The sequence below is a fragment of the Protopterus annectens genome, chromosome 4.part0 (genome assembly GCF_019279795.1).
Source record: "Protopterus annectens isolate FY-2018-M chromosome 4.part0, PAN1.0, whole genome shotgun sequence".
Taxonomy (NCBI): domain Eukaryota; kingdom Metazoa; phylum Chordata; order Ceratodontiformes; family Protopteridae; genus Protopterus; species Protopterus annectens.
In genome coordinates, this window is record NC_056733.1 from 928,698,749 (window position 1) to 928,712,112 (window position 13,364).

The following is a 13,364-nucleotide window of genomic DNA, read 5'->3' on the forward strand; positions in this document are numbered from 1 at the left end:
GCTTTAGCGTGTACACGAGTCTAGATCCTACCCTCAGGGTATTTAAAAACAACTTGGGTAAGGTAGGAACTGCTTTTCTCTGTGTACGTTTCTAGTGGTCTATATTATGCAGCTGGACTCACCTCGCTGATCCATATACAAATTAAGAACTTGTGGGAGTATTTCTGTTTTATTTCCTTGCTACAACTAAATGTATTATCAGTCCACGTAAAAGGGGGCGTTTCAAAGTTATGGTGTATACAAGGGAGTAGAAGCATTGCAGGTCAAGAAGTACAGCATGTGGATATGCTGTTTATGAACATGGAATCAAGGTAGGGGTATCTCCTCTCCCCTTTATTTGCTTTAGATTTAAAGCCTATGCCAAAAAGTAAGAGCCTCACAAATTTAAGGTTGTAACGGGTATGATACTCGAGAAAAGTTAGTCTTATTTAATTACAGATTAAGTCAATTTTGTATTTGATAAATCCAGAAGAGGGTATTTCTGTGTTGTGGAATATTTTGAGACACTTTTAGGTCTTTTGTGAATGTAAAGTAAATGGAGATACATAATTTTCCGTTACAGCGTTTGTTTTATCAGCACGTTAATTAGTTCAGCAATACCCGTATTTAGGGGATCATGGTAAGATGAATGAAGTATTTAGATGCTATGCATAGCTCTCAGCCCCTCATAATGCGGAGCAAATGGGCAAAATGTGGAGCCCATTGTGACGAAAAGAGATCTTGCCAGCACAGCTAGCTGGAATTTTATAAAATATGTATGTCATTGGTGAACAGTGAAATGATTTATATAAGATGCTTAAATGTGTTAGAACTGTATGTCACGTGTATATCAAACTGCTTTGTACAGATGTTTGTGTTGAAAAGGTATTTTGTACAGTGCTTGTGCTTAACATGTACCCATGGTGCCCTACTGGAAAAGAACAGACATGTACATGCACTATTGTAACTGTAACTGTTTAAATGTATTCACTCCCTACCGACCATGCTCACCTCAGAACCCTCACTCCTACAATTAAAAAAAAAGCTTAAACCCCATCTCAATACTCTCTGGCAATGTCCCTGTTCCAAACCTGATTAACCACTATCATTTACCCTTCTCTTACCTCACTATCCTTAACCGCTTTTTAACAAGGCGCCTTTGTAACTGACCTATGTTTTTTTTTTATATGCTGCTGTTGTTTTTTTTTTTCCCAAGATGTGATGTATCTTTATATTGTATTTAGAACTCAACTATCTTCCTTTTTTTGCATTAACAATGTTCATATGTCTGTTATGTACTTGGAGCTTTTCTCCCCGGGCCTCCGCTGAAAATGGACATGTATCCAGTCGGACTCTCCCGGTTAACAAATGTAAAATAAAAATAAATAAATAAATGTATATGTCAACAGAGGAAACTGGAGGGTTAACCTCAGTCAGCAAACTTTAGAACAATATCTGAAATTAAATTACTTTATAGGATGCAATAAAGAGGCTAGCTCTCGAGTTTTCAATGAAGCTAGAAACACAAGATCTGTACTAGGAAGCTTTCTGTATTGTCCTTGGAGTGAAAGAATACAATTGTTTTATGACTTCCAGCATCCACCAATGATCTGAAAAAGCCCTTGTCTATATATTTTTACAGGTAGATGCTAAATGCTGCCAGCTTCTAGCATTTGGGGGGTTGGCCTGGTAGAAGTCAGATGACCAGAAATTATGTAATTCTGCAAACTATCCCAGCAGTAATATTTTAGATATTTTGAGAAGTCTCTTAGAGAGACAAAGCATTCTGAATTGTATTGGACCTAACAACAATGAGATTCACTCACATCTGCTTTGTTCTAATGAAGTAAGTTTCTAGGGAACAGTATAATTCTGTTAGATTCAGTCAGGAATATAGTAAAGCTTAGTTTAGATATTTTTCTTTATTTGTCTGAGCCAGTCCTGCAATGATGTTTTACATATTTCCTGTGATTTTGAACTCTGATTTTACTGTTAATATATATTTAGTATTGTTTGTTTTTTATTATTAAATATATTTAAACCTTTCATTGTGACTGATCTCTGTAGAGATATTTAAGTTTTGAGAGTACTTGCATATTTATTTAGTGACACTGTGTAGGCCACTCCTAATAGCCTTCCTCTTGGTCAGACTACCATTTGTATTAATATTAATATTACACAGTAAAATTGGACACCCTTTGTTAAAGGCCTTAAAGTAGCTGATAAGGAGTGACTGGCAGTGATAACTACCTTATAGACTGGGCAGAAGGCATAGCTAGTAAACCTGTGCCAGCCTTTCCCAGGTGTGTGTGTGTGTGTGTGTGTGTGTGTGTAAATCAAACGTCAAAGTGTGTATGTGTGTGCCAGCTACTTTGGCAGGGACACAAAACACTGGTTGGACAGAGAGGGTTCTGGAGGTCTTAGGTTGGTCACTCAGCTGAAATGTCAACTCTATAGCTGTGCCAGTGGGGAGTCTTATTGGGGATCTGGAGAAAGGGAGAAACCTGTGCCAAACTTACTGTGGTCTCTTGAGTGCTCTTAAGGGAAATTGCACTTGATGCAGAGAGCTGCAACTGGGAATACTATGTACTTACTGGTCATCCTGTCAGTGAACGTCCACCACTGTTCCCAGTGGTGAGGATTGAGGCTTCTTGATTACTGGTCCAGTGGAATGTCGTTACACCCATACTAACAGTTTACTAACAGTTTAAACTATTAAGGTCATAGGATGGTAAAAATATGCTGGTTTTACTTATAAAAAATTATCTTTAAAGGACCACTACTGGCAAATGATGAAGAAAACATATATTTTTTATCTTGCCATGATTTACTACACCTCCCAAAGCTGCCTGCAGCAAAATAAGTACTCATTCCTAATTTTATTTTGTTTTTACTCTTGTCTGCCCTCATGAGGGCAGACATCGTGATTCCTTTGGAAAGCTAAATCTGCCCCATAATGCACAGACTGAGAACAAATAGCCCTACCATTTGTTGTCAGACTAGACTTCCATTCACTTAGAATGGAACACCTGAAAAAAACTGCCAAGTTTGAGAGTCTGCAGCTCATGTGTCATTGACTGGTATGCGCTGAGTTTTACAAATGTGCCTAGTGATGTACTACATATTCTCTGAAAGAAACTTGCAAAAGTGTCAACAAATTACTGAGATAAAAAGACTTTTCACAAGGAGCAGTTTTGCAAGTTTCAGTTCCTGGCCAGGTTACTCCTCCCATCTCCCCTCCTTCAGTGGGCTACAGTCTCACATTTCCAGCTTTACTAGGTTCAACTATTTAGTCAGCTTTGCATGACAACAGACATAAAAAAAAAATCACAGCCTGGTGTGCCACTAAATCTGTTCCCTTGTATGTATCTATGCCTCTTCACTTCTGAATAGCATTTCCCAGGAATAAAAAAAAAAAAAAAAAAAAGCAAACGCATCAGTCCAGAGTTTAGGCCAGTCTATCCATTTAAAATGTGCACAGTAAAATATTCAACTTATAATGCATTTTGGCTGCTGACATGGTTATCTTTACATAGTTATTCTCTTATAGTGTAACCTGAACTTATGATATTTAATGATAAATTTTACAACAGTTCTCAGTTTCTTAACAATGACCTCCCAAGCCTCTGATGTGACCTAGTACTTTTTCTTACTATTGCTTTGTCTAGTTTGTCTTAGTTGTATACCTGTAGCATGTCTCTCATCCTCTCAGCAACAGACTCCTGGAGAAAACTTCCAAAGCAGATACTTGTATTGAAAGAGTAGCGGCAGCTGTAGCAGTGAAACTACACTCCAAAACAATGCACTCAAACATAGTACTGACAAACACAGGGGAATGAATATGTCTGAATCAAGCAGTGATGAAATTGCTAGGGACTTCACTGAGCACAATTTTACTCTTAATCTCTCCATTTCATAATCCATAACATTTGCACCACATTTACAAAGGCACACCTCCACCTTCAACAAACACAGCTACCCATACCCACACAACATACCAGTCAAATTTAAAGCTTTTCCCACCTCTCTGCAAAACACTGTTGTAATGGCTTTGGCAAACAAATTAAAGTGATGGGTGTTCGTTCAAGACTCCCATCGATATCTCTCAACAGTACAGATTTTTGTTGAAAGTCCAGATTTTTTGTCTGTTTTTCATAAAATTGCAGTTTTCTGTCAAATCACTGGCAAATCATTGAACACTGAAGTCAGAAAGTTGACAGGCATTTGATTTTCAGACTTCATATCCTTAAGAAAATTCACTCTAATGCAAAACCTGTTTATCAACTTTCTAAGTTTATAAGTGCAATATTTATAAATTGTCCCATTGTTGGGCCTTTGTCCCTTGTTATTTATGGCCTTGTCCAGATTTCTTGTTCTATAATGTTGAGAGTTATGCTGCCATCCCTTCCTACTGGAGCCAGTCCACTGCACTTGCACAAGTGTCCCCCTCAGCAGGGCAGCAAGCAGGTATCAGTGCAGATTTGCTTTATAGTTCTTCTATACCACACACACACAAACACTGTAAGTCTTGTTGTCCATGTTATTTCTTCTTTTCCTCGGTTTCGTTTCTCTTACTTGTAATGTTGCTTTTACTCATTTTTCTCCTGCCTCCCATATCTACCCTAATTATTACTTCTAACAAATACATTTTCTCATTCTTTCTTCTCTTCCCCTCCTCCTCTTTATCCACTATTTGAACTTTTCCACTCTGACATTTGCTTTATGGGTAAATAATGAACTGTCACCCTTATTTCAGCACATTTCAATGCTACATAATATTGTATTTAGTCTAATAATAGGTTCATAGGTAGGTACTAGGCTATCTGTCTAAGGGCCTAAGTAAGCCCAGCCAACAAGTTTCCCTGGCTTATGCCACCCAAGAAAGTTATTTTCCTGTGCCACTGTCGAGCAGAGCCACAGAAGTGATTCCTGGGGTATATTTTCCTATCTCCCATCCACTCAAAGATTTTTCTTGAAAAGTGCTAATGAGGAACTTTGCTTGACATAGATGGGTAGCTTGTTCAAGAGTATGGAAAGTCTCTGGGACAGGAATCTATCTCTCCAGCATGTCCTGTTTATTGTGGTGACAAGGTTTAGGTCCCTAGAGCGTGTAGGTCAGAGGGATTGGGATTTCTGTAGGTGTAGCATGTCTAACAGCTCTGGGTTTGACATAGCTTTATATGTTGGGCAGAAATCACCTCGGAGTAGGCGATATGCTACGGAGTAAAGCTGGAGTTTTTAGATGGTCAGTGTAGGGTATCTGTTTGAGGCCAGTAATCCTCTTTGTGAGGTACTTTTGCGGCCTTGCCAGCTGCTGCAAATGTCGTGAGGTACATTCCAAAAGGGGCGTTGCACTCTAATGGGTCTAATGAGTGTCAAGTAAAGGGGAACAATGACCTCTTTTTTTTCCTGAATGAGAACCCTTTTGTGATGAGGTGTGCCTTGTAGAAGGACTTCCTGACTACTGTGGTGATGTGATTATCAAAGGAGAGACCACTGTTCACCAAGGTCTCATCACACATTCAGTGTTAGGTAGACTACCACCTATGTGGTAGCTCATGGGTACAGAGTTTTTACCAAAGGGGATGACAGTGCACTTTTTGGCATCGAGCTTGAGGCCATGGCTCTAACACCAGGCATCTGTCTCAGTGAGGCCCTTCTGTAGGATGTCCACATCATTTGGGGACTCTACTATGGCTCCTGGTTTGCAGTCATCTGCTAACTTTGTTAGCCAGAGGCCTTCTGTGTTAGCCTGTACTTCAGAGAAGTAGATACCAAACAGGAGAGGTCCCAGGACTGAACCTTGTGGTACTCCACTTGTCATTGGTTTGATGTCAGATTTGGAGTCTGCAACTTTTACAGTGTGGGTTCTGTCAGTGAGTCAGTTGGCAACCCATCTTGTGATGTAGGGTTTTATACCTAGTTTAGTGGGTTTAGCTATAATTCCAGAATAGGGGATGGTGTAAAAAGCCTTGGCGAGGTCAAGATAGCTTGTGTGAACCACCTTAGCCTCATCGACTGCCTCAGAGAAGTCAATTACGTTCAGGATGCATGATCTGCCTTTCACAAACCTGAACTGGGTGGGGTCCAGAGTTTGGAGGTTACCAATGTCTTTGTTTGAGTTCCATGATGATATATGACAGGGCTTAGTGGTAAATCACTGTGCAGGGTCCTGGGTTAGAACCTTACAGAGGCTGTTTATTTTTTTTTTCAATCATAGCCTCACCTCAGGTTTTGTGCCTGCTGAGTAGTGCACAGTGACTGTTATGCCACTCCACAAGGGGGAAGCCACTATGGACCCCGGGAACTACCGCCCCATTAGCCTGATGAGCCTGGTCTGCAAGGCCATGGAACGTATCATCATGGAACTTATAAACAAATACATTGGTAATCTCCAAACTCTGGACTCCACCCAGTTCTGGTTTGTAAAAGGCAGATCATGTCTCCTAAACCTGATAGACTTCTTTGAAGCAGTCACCAAAGCCATAGACGAGGGTAAGGTGGTTCAGGCTAACACAGAACGTCTTTGGCTAATGAAGTTCGCAGATGACTGCAAAGTAGGAGCCATAATCGAAACTCCTAATGATGTGGACATCCTACAAAAGGGCCTCACTGAGACAGATGCCTGGTAAGCCATGGCCTCAAGCTCAATGCCAAAAAGTGCATTGTCATCCCCTTTGGTAAAAACTCTGTACCCATGAACTACAACATAGGCGGTAGTATACTTAACACCAAAAGTGTGATAAGAGACCTTGGGACACAGGTAGACAGTATTCTCTCCTTTGATGATCACATTGCCACAGTAGTCAGGAAATCCTTCTACGTGGCACACCTCATCAAAAAAGGTTTCTCATCCAGAAAAAAATAGGTCATTGTTCCCCTCTACTCATCACTCATTAGACCCATTATAGAGCACAACGCCCCTTTTGGTATGTACTTCACAAGACATCTACAACAACTGGAAAGGCCACAGAAATACCTCACAAAGAGGATTACTGGCCTCAAACAGATGCCCTACGCAGACAGTCTCAAAAAACTCCAGCTTTACTCCGTCACATATTGCCTACTCAGAGGTGATCTCTGCCAAACATACAAAGCTATGTCAAACCCAGAGCTTTTGGACATGCTCCACTTAAAGAAATCCTAATCCCTCCGAGCTACACGCTCTAGGGACCTAAACCTTGTCACCACAATAAACAGAACATGTTGAAGGGATAGATTCCTGTCCCAGAGACTTCCCATACTCTGGAATAAACTACCTATCTATATCAAACAAAGCTCTTCATTAGCACTCTTAAAGAAAAATCTTGATTGGATGGGAAATAGGAAATTCACCCCGGGGATCACCTCTGTGGTTCTGCTCAACAGTGGCACAGGAAAATCATTTTCTTGGGTGGTAAAAGCCAGGGTACCTTTTTGGCTGGGATTGTATAGGCCGCAGGGCCGATAGCCTAGTACCTACATATGAACCTATACGTTCCATGGCCTTGCAGACCAAGCTCATCAGGCTAATAGGACAATAGTTCCCGGCATCAGTGGTGGCTCCCCCTTTGTGGAGTGGGATAACTGTTGTTGTGCACCATTCAGTGGGCACAAAGCCTGATGTGAGGCTATGATTGAACATGGTGCTTAGGTGGGGGGAGCCAGTTCGTTCTGAAGTTTGTGTAAAACGCAGCCTGGGATGTTGTCCAGTCCCATGGATGCTGTATTTTTGGCTTTATAGAGTGCAGCTTTTACCTTTGTAGTTGTGATTACAGGGACTCTGCATTCTTCCTGTATCGATATGGGCCCTTTAGGGTGTAAGAGGGTGGTAAAGTTAGCACTGAACCTATCTGCCAGAATGTTGGCAATATCAGTTGGTTCTGTAATTTTCATGCAGTTGTGCTGTAACTTAGAGCAGATGTGGGTGTTGCCATTGAGATTCTTGACATAGGTATAGAATGCTTTGTGGTTGTCCTTGGAATCAGTGGCGATTTTATTTTCATAGCTAGCTTTGGATGCTGTTATAAGGGATCTCAAGAGTCTTACTGAGGCTGACCAGGGAGCTCCACCACTCATGGGATTTTACTCTCTTTTGCAACAGTTTCTTCCTTCTGTTGTACAGTTTGTTTATGGCAGGGGACCACCAGATTGGCTACCTTTTTTTGGAGGATAGCGTCTTGGTTCTGTTTGGGATAGCACGATCCATGCACTCATGTAAGTGCTTATAGAGTGCATTTGTGTAGGATTCAGCAGTCGTAACTGTATTGGCCGTCTGCATGGGTGTCATGAAGTTCTCCACTTCTGTCTTAAGCATGAAGTTGACTATGGAGAAATTTTTTACCGTGGTTTCCTTAATGTGGGGTGGGGGCAGGATGTGGATATCTAGGGTGATTAGCTTATGGCCGGATCTGACCAACAAGGAGTTGACTTCAGGTGTGGAACACCGGTCATTCATGTTGGTAATGACTAGGTCTAGGATATTGTTGCCCTTGGTGGGGGTGTGGATAAGTTGATCCAGGGCACTAGAATTTATGAATTCCAGAAAGAGTTGAGCTAAGGAGTTGGTACATGAGTAGTTCTCCCAGTTAATGGTGGAGTAGTTGAAATCGCCCATTATTAGGGTGTTTGAACCTTAATATTTTCCAGTATATCAAGAAAAGAGGAGTGGGAATCCTGGGGCATGATGGGGGATCTGTAGCACGCTACAATTTGGATTGCAGTTTTGCCCAGTTAGTTGCACTTGGATAACCTTTGATGCATTATGCTGAGCAACTAGCCTGGAGGTGTGCATATCCTTAATGAATATGGGCACAACTCCGCCTTTGGTGTTACGGTCCAGGTTACGTGGCCGAAAAGTGTGGTATGAGTTATAGCCTGGTAGTGCAAGGGTGCTCTTTGGAGCATTGAACCAGGTCTCAGTCACTGCACAGGTATCAATGTTCTCCATTTTAAGGAGTGCCTTGAGTGATTGCATTTTGAGATGTAGACTTCTAGCATTGAGTAGCATTACCCTCAGTTTTTGCTTGCCTGTTCCTGTTACATTTGAAACTTGTCTAAAAAAGGCACTATGGGGCGGCAAGAGCCTTAGCCAGTATCCAGAATCCCATGGGCGACAGGTGCAGGCCATTTCTGGCAAAGCATCATGGTCTGTCAACCATGTCGTCCCAGGCAGACAGATACTGGATCCCCTTAGAATGACACCAGAAGCTTAACCAATTGTTGAATTCAATCATTTTGTCCTTGTACTGCGGTATCATTCTGGGCGATGGCAGAATGCTTCTCAGGGCTAGGGACATACCTCCCTGGGCTACAAGATTGGAGAGCTCTTCCATGTCTCTTTTTCATGTAGTCCAGGGAGGCATGTCTCAGGTCATTCACACCAACATGGACAATGACAGAGTCATATTTGTACTTGATTGTGGAGTGACCTGAGTGTATGGGTTATGTGGCAGATCCTGGCACCCGACAGGCAGCTGACAGTAACCTTCTCCTTGTTTAGCCTGGTAAGTGGGACATCAGTGTGCCTGACTATAGAGTCACCTATGACTAGTGTGTTGGGTACATTGGCTTGCCTAATATATTATATATGTTTGTTTGCTTATAATATCTGAATAAGTGAGTGGGATTTTCATGACAGCATCAAGGAAACATTTTCCTTCCTTCTGTGTGTTTTTTTCTTGAGTTTTGGATTTTTCTTGGTATATAGGTTCATAGATTAGTACTAGGCTAACTGCCCTTGCGAGCCATTTGTAAGCCTAGCCAATTATCCCTTGTGTGACTCAAACCCTGCACCTTGTGTTTGTAAGGCAAACACCTTTTTCTTAGTATATTTTACTTTTTATTTATTTTCCATTTGTTTACCAGGTTAGTCCGACTAGACACGAGATGACCGTTTTCAGCAGAGGCTGGGGAGAAAAGCTCCAGATACATTGTAAACAATTATAAAAAATAATAAAAATAAATTATACAAACATAGCTATTTTGTACAAAGAGCATAGAAAATATAAAAGGAGTAAAATCTGAGTTTTACAATTGATGCAGCATACACAGTGGTTAGAATATTGAGAAGCAATTAAACAAGATAATATACAACAAATATACAACTGCTTGAACATAAATTCAAAAAGAAGTTTCCATAGACAAACAGGGTCATAAACTAGAAATCATAACTATATTGATATGATTTATATTGCATTTATCTTGTTTTAATGATGGTATGTGTGTATTATTGTACGTGTCATATGTGCACAAATATTTGTATTAATCTATGTATTTACAGTATATTGACGAAGTACTGGGTCACATCAGAGGCTTGGGAGGTCATTGTTAAGAAACTGAGAACTGTTGTAAAGCTTGGTATTGAATACCATAAGTTCAGGTTGTGCTATAAGAGAACTATGTAAAGATAACCATGTCAGCAGACAGAATGCATTATAAACTGAATGTTTTACTGTGCACAGTAAGAAATGGATAAATTGACCCAAACTCTGGGCTGATGTGTTTGCTTTTCAGAAGTGAAGAGACATACAAGGGAACAGTTTTAGTGGCACACCAGGCTGTGATTTTTTTATGTCTATTGTCATGCAAAGCTGACAAAATAGGTGAATCTACCCAAGCTGGAAATGTGAGACTGTAGCCCACTGAAGGTGGGGAGATGGGAGGAGTAACTTAGCCAGGAATTGAAACTTGAAAACTGCTCCTTGTGAAAAGTCTTTTTTATCTCCGTAATTTGTTGACACTTTTGAAAGTTTCTTTCAGAGAATGTGTAGTACATCAGTAGGAACAACATTTGTAAAACTCAGCACATACCAGTCAATGACACATGAGCTGCAGACCCTCAAACTTGGCATTTTTTTTCAGGTGGTCCATTCTAAGCGAATGGAAGTCTAGTCTGACAACAAATGGTAGGGCTATTTGTCCTCACAGTCTGTGGATTGAGACAGATTTAGCTTTCCAAAGGAATCACAATGTCTGCCCCCATGAGGGCAGACAAGAGTAAAAAATAAAATAAAATTAGGAATGAGCACTTATTTTGCTGCAGGCAGCTTTAGGAAGTGCAGTAAATCATGGCAAGATAAAAAATGTGTTTTTTTTTCATTGTTTGCCCGTAGTGGTCCTTTAAATGAATTAATGTGATTCAGTTCTATTAGTTACTCCTAAGTGTTCAACTGCGGTACCACCTTTATCATTCTTATAAGAAAAGCGCAGTCCGGGTCTGAACTGTCTGCAAACAGCTAAAGTTGACTTTGAGTATGTGTCTACCTGTTTGCGCCAATATTCATTTTCCCCTGGAGAGCACTCTGCTTTGGCTTGTAAGCAGCCCCCCCCCACACACACACACTCATCTTCCACTTTCTCTCTTATTCCCTTCTGTTCGCAAATAGTATCCATAACTGATCAATACTGTGTGTTTGTTAATTTAAACCGAGACCACAGTAGCCTACTGATACAAGGTTATCCTGTTTTTTCCACCTGAGAAATGGTTAAGAAATGACTTACAGTTTCAGAGCAGTCCTTGGTCAACTGTGACTGTTTCTTAAACACAAACTTGTCTTTGCTTTGGCTCATTAGCAGCAGTACAAAGAACTGCCTGCTCACACCCTTCTTCTCCCCTCCCCCTTCCCTGTTTATTACCTTAAGATAATCCCAAAGTTAATAAATATTACCTGTGGAAGTCACCCTTTTTAAAACTACAACCACCCTTGTCACTATCATATGTTCATTTATCAGGTAACTCTGTTACCTGATTGTTTCCAGCCCCCTCATAAGAGCAACTAACAGGGTCTCTACCCGCTTTGCTCCCCACCCTTCCCTCTATTCCCTCCCGCCCCCAGTGGTCCCACCTTTATTACACTCACAAACCCCTCCCATGTTTCCAATAGCCAACAACAGCGCTAACCCAACATGACCTCCTGCATCTTCCCACAGCTATCACACCTCCTCAACTAACATGTACAAGCATACCTTACCTATGCTCACTGCATGCACTCTCCTTGTATATCTTACATCCTACCAAAGCTCCATCATTCCCCCACTCAACCACTACCACTGTACTACTACTCACACCACCACTCATGTCTCACCCTCATTCAGCTCCCATCCCGCCAACTCAAGAACCTTCCCTATGCACCTCCCACATATTCTACCAACTATATTACTCAAACATAAAGCATCCCTACAACTTAACATATTAACCCTCCCACCATACCTATTACCCACAGAGCACAATCATAAAGTTTCCCTTATAAACAAACACATTCATAAACTAAGAAAACTAATAACCTCATGCATATCAAAACTAGCCCTAAGTGGAGACATCCACCCTACCATCTCCAACCGCAATCCTCATAATCAGACTATAAACCACAACTTCTCCCATATTACAGCCAGTAGAAAGCCAAGTGACTTCATAGGTTCATAGGTTAGTACTAAGCTAACTGCTCTTGCGAGCCATTTTAAGCCTAGCCAATTATCCCTTGAGAGACTCAAACCCTGCACCTTGCATTTGTAAGGCAAACACCTTAACCATTAGGCCACCCTCCCAACCTACTTCCTTCTACTAAGCTTAAATATTAGAAGTATATCCAGCAAAGTCCATGAACTCCATGCCACCATGGACTTGTACTCCCCAGATATAGTCATCCTGACAGAAACCTGGCTAAAACCTCACATTACCAGTGAGTAAATACTCCCTACAGGTTATGGCATACTAAGAGTAGACCGGCTAAACAAGAAAGGAGGCAGTGTAGCTATAATATTTAAACAGCATCTAAACATTCAGATCTTAAAATAATCAGCTCCACAAATAGGCAATGAAGAAATAATATATACCAACCTGAAAATAAACCAAAACAAAACCATCAACATAACTGGATGCTACTTCCCACCTGGCCAAAACATCCCTCCACTAGAAAACCTCCTCAGCTGGTCTACCCACCATCTCTCCCAAGAAACTATAATTTTAGGTGATTTCAATGTTGACTGGCAGTCCTGTTCTGGCAACCATCCAACCCATCATGTAAACCTTCGTGGCTTCACCCAACTAGTCCAGTCACCAACCAGGATAAATAAAAACTCCAGCAAGCACACTACCCTGGATTGGATACTAGTCAGTAAGAGCCCCCAGTCATATATAACAGGCTGCTTATCAGATAGCCTCAGTCACTCCCCAACATTCCTACTCAAAAATACCTATACCAAGCTAAACCTGTCATCTACCGTCAAATACGTAAAAAACTAAACTTTAACCCACTCACATTAATCTCATCCCTCAAAGAATGTAACTGGCATCCTCTAAAGTACCTCAGTCTTGATGACGCAGTTGAATTTTTTAATATTACCTTCCTGAGCATCCTTAATTACCATGCCCCCATAAGACTTTCCAGAATCAAAGTACAACCCTC

At 41.0% G+C, this 13,364-nt stretch overlaps 1 protein-coding gene across 1 annotated transcript in view; it reads left to right on the top strand.

Moving 5' to 3' along the window:
- Positions 1-65: 65 nt before the first annotated feature.
- Positions 66-13,364, top strand: part of LOC122799682 — a 161,247-nt gene continuing 147,948 nt past the window's right edge. Inside the window, exon 1 of the mRNA XM_044068904.1 lies at positions 66-311. The gene's annotated coding sequence lies outside the window, so the exon portion shown is untranslated. The remainder of the gene's footprint in view (positions 312-13,364) is intronic.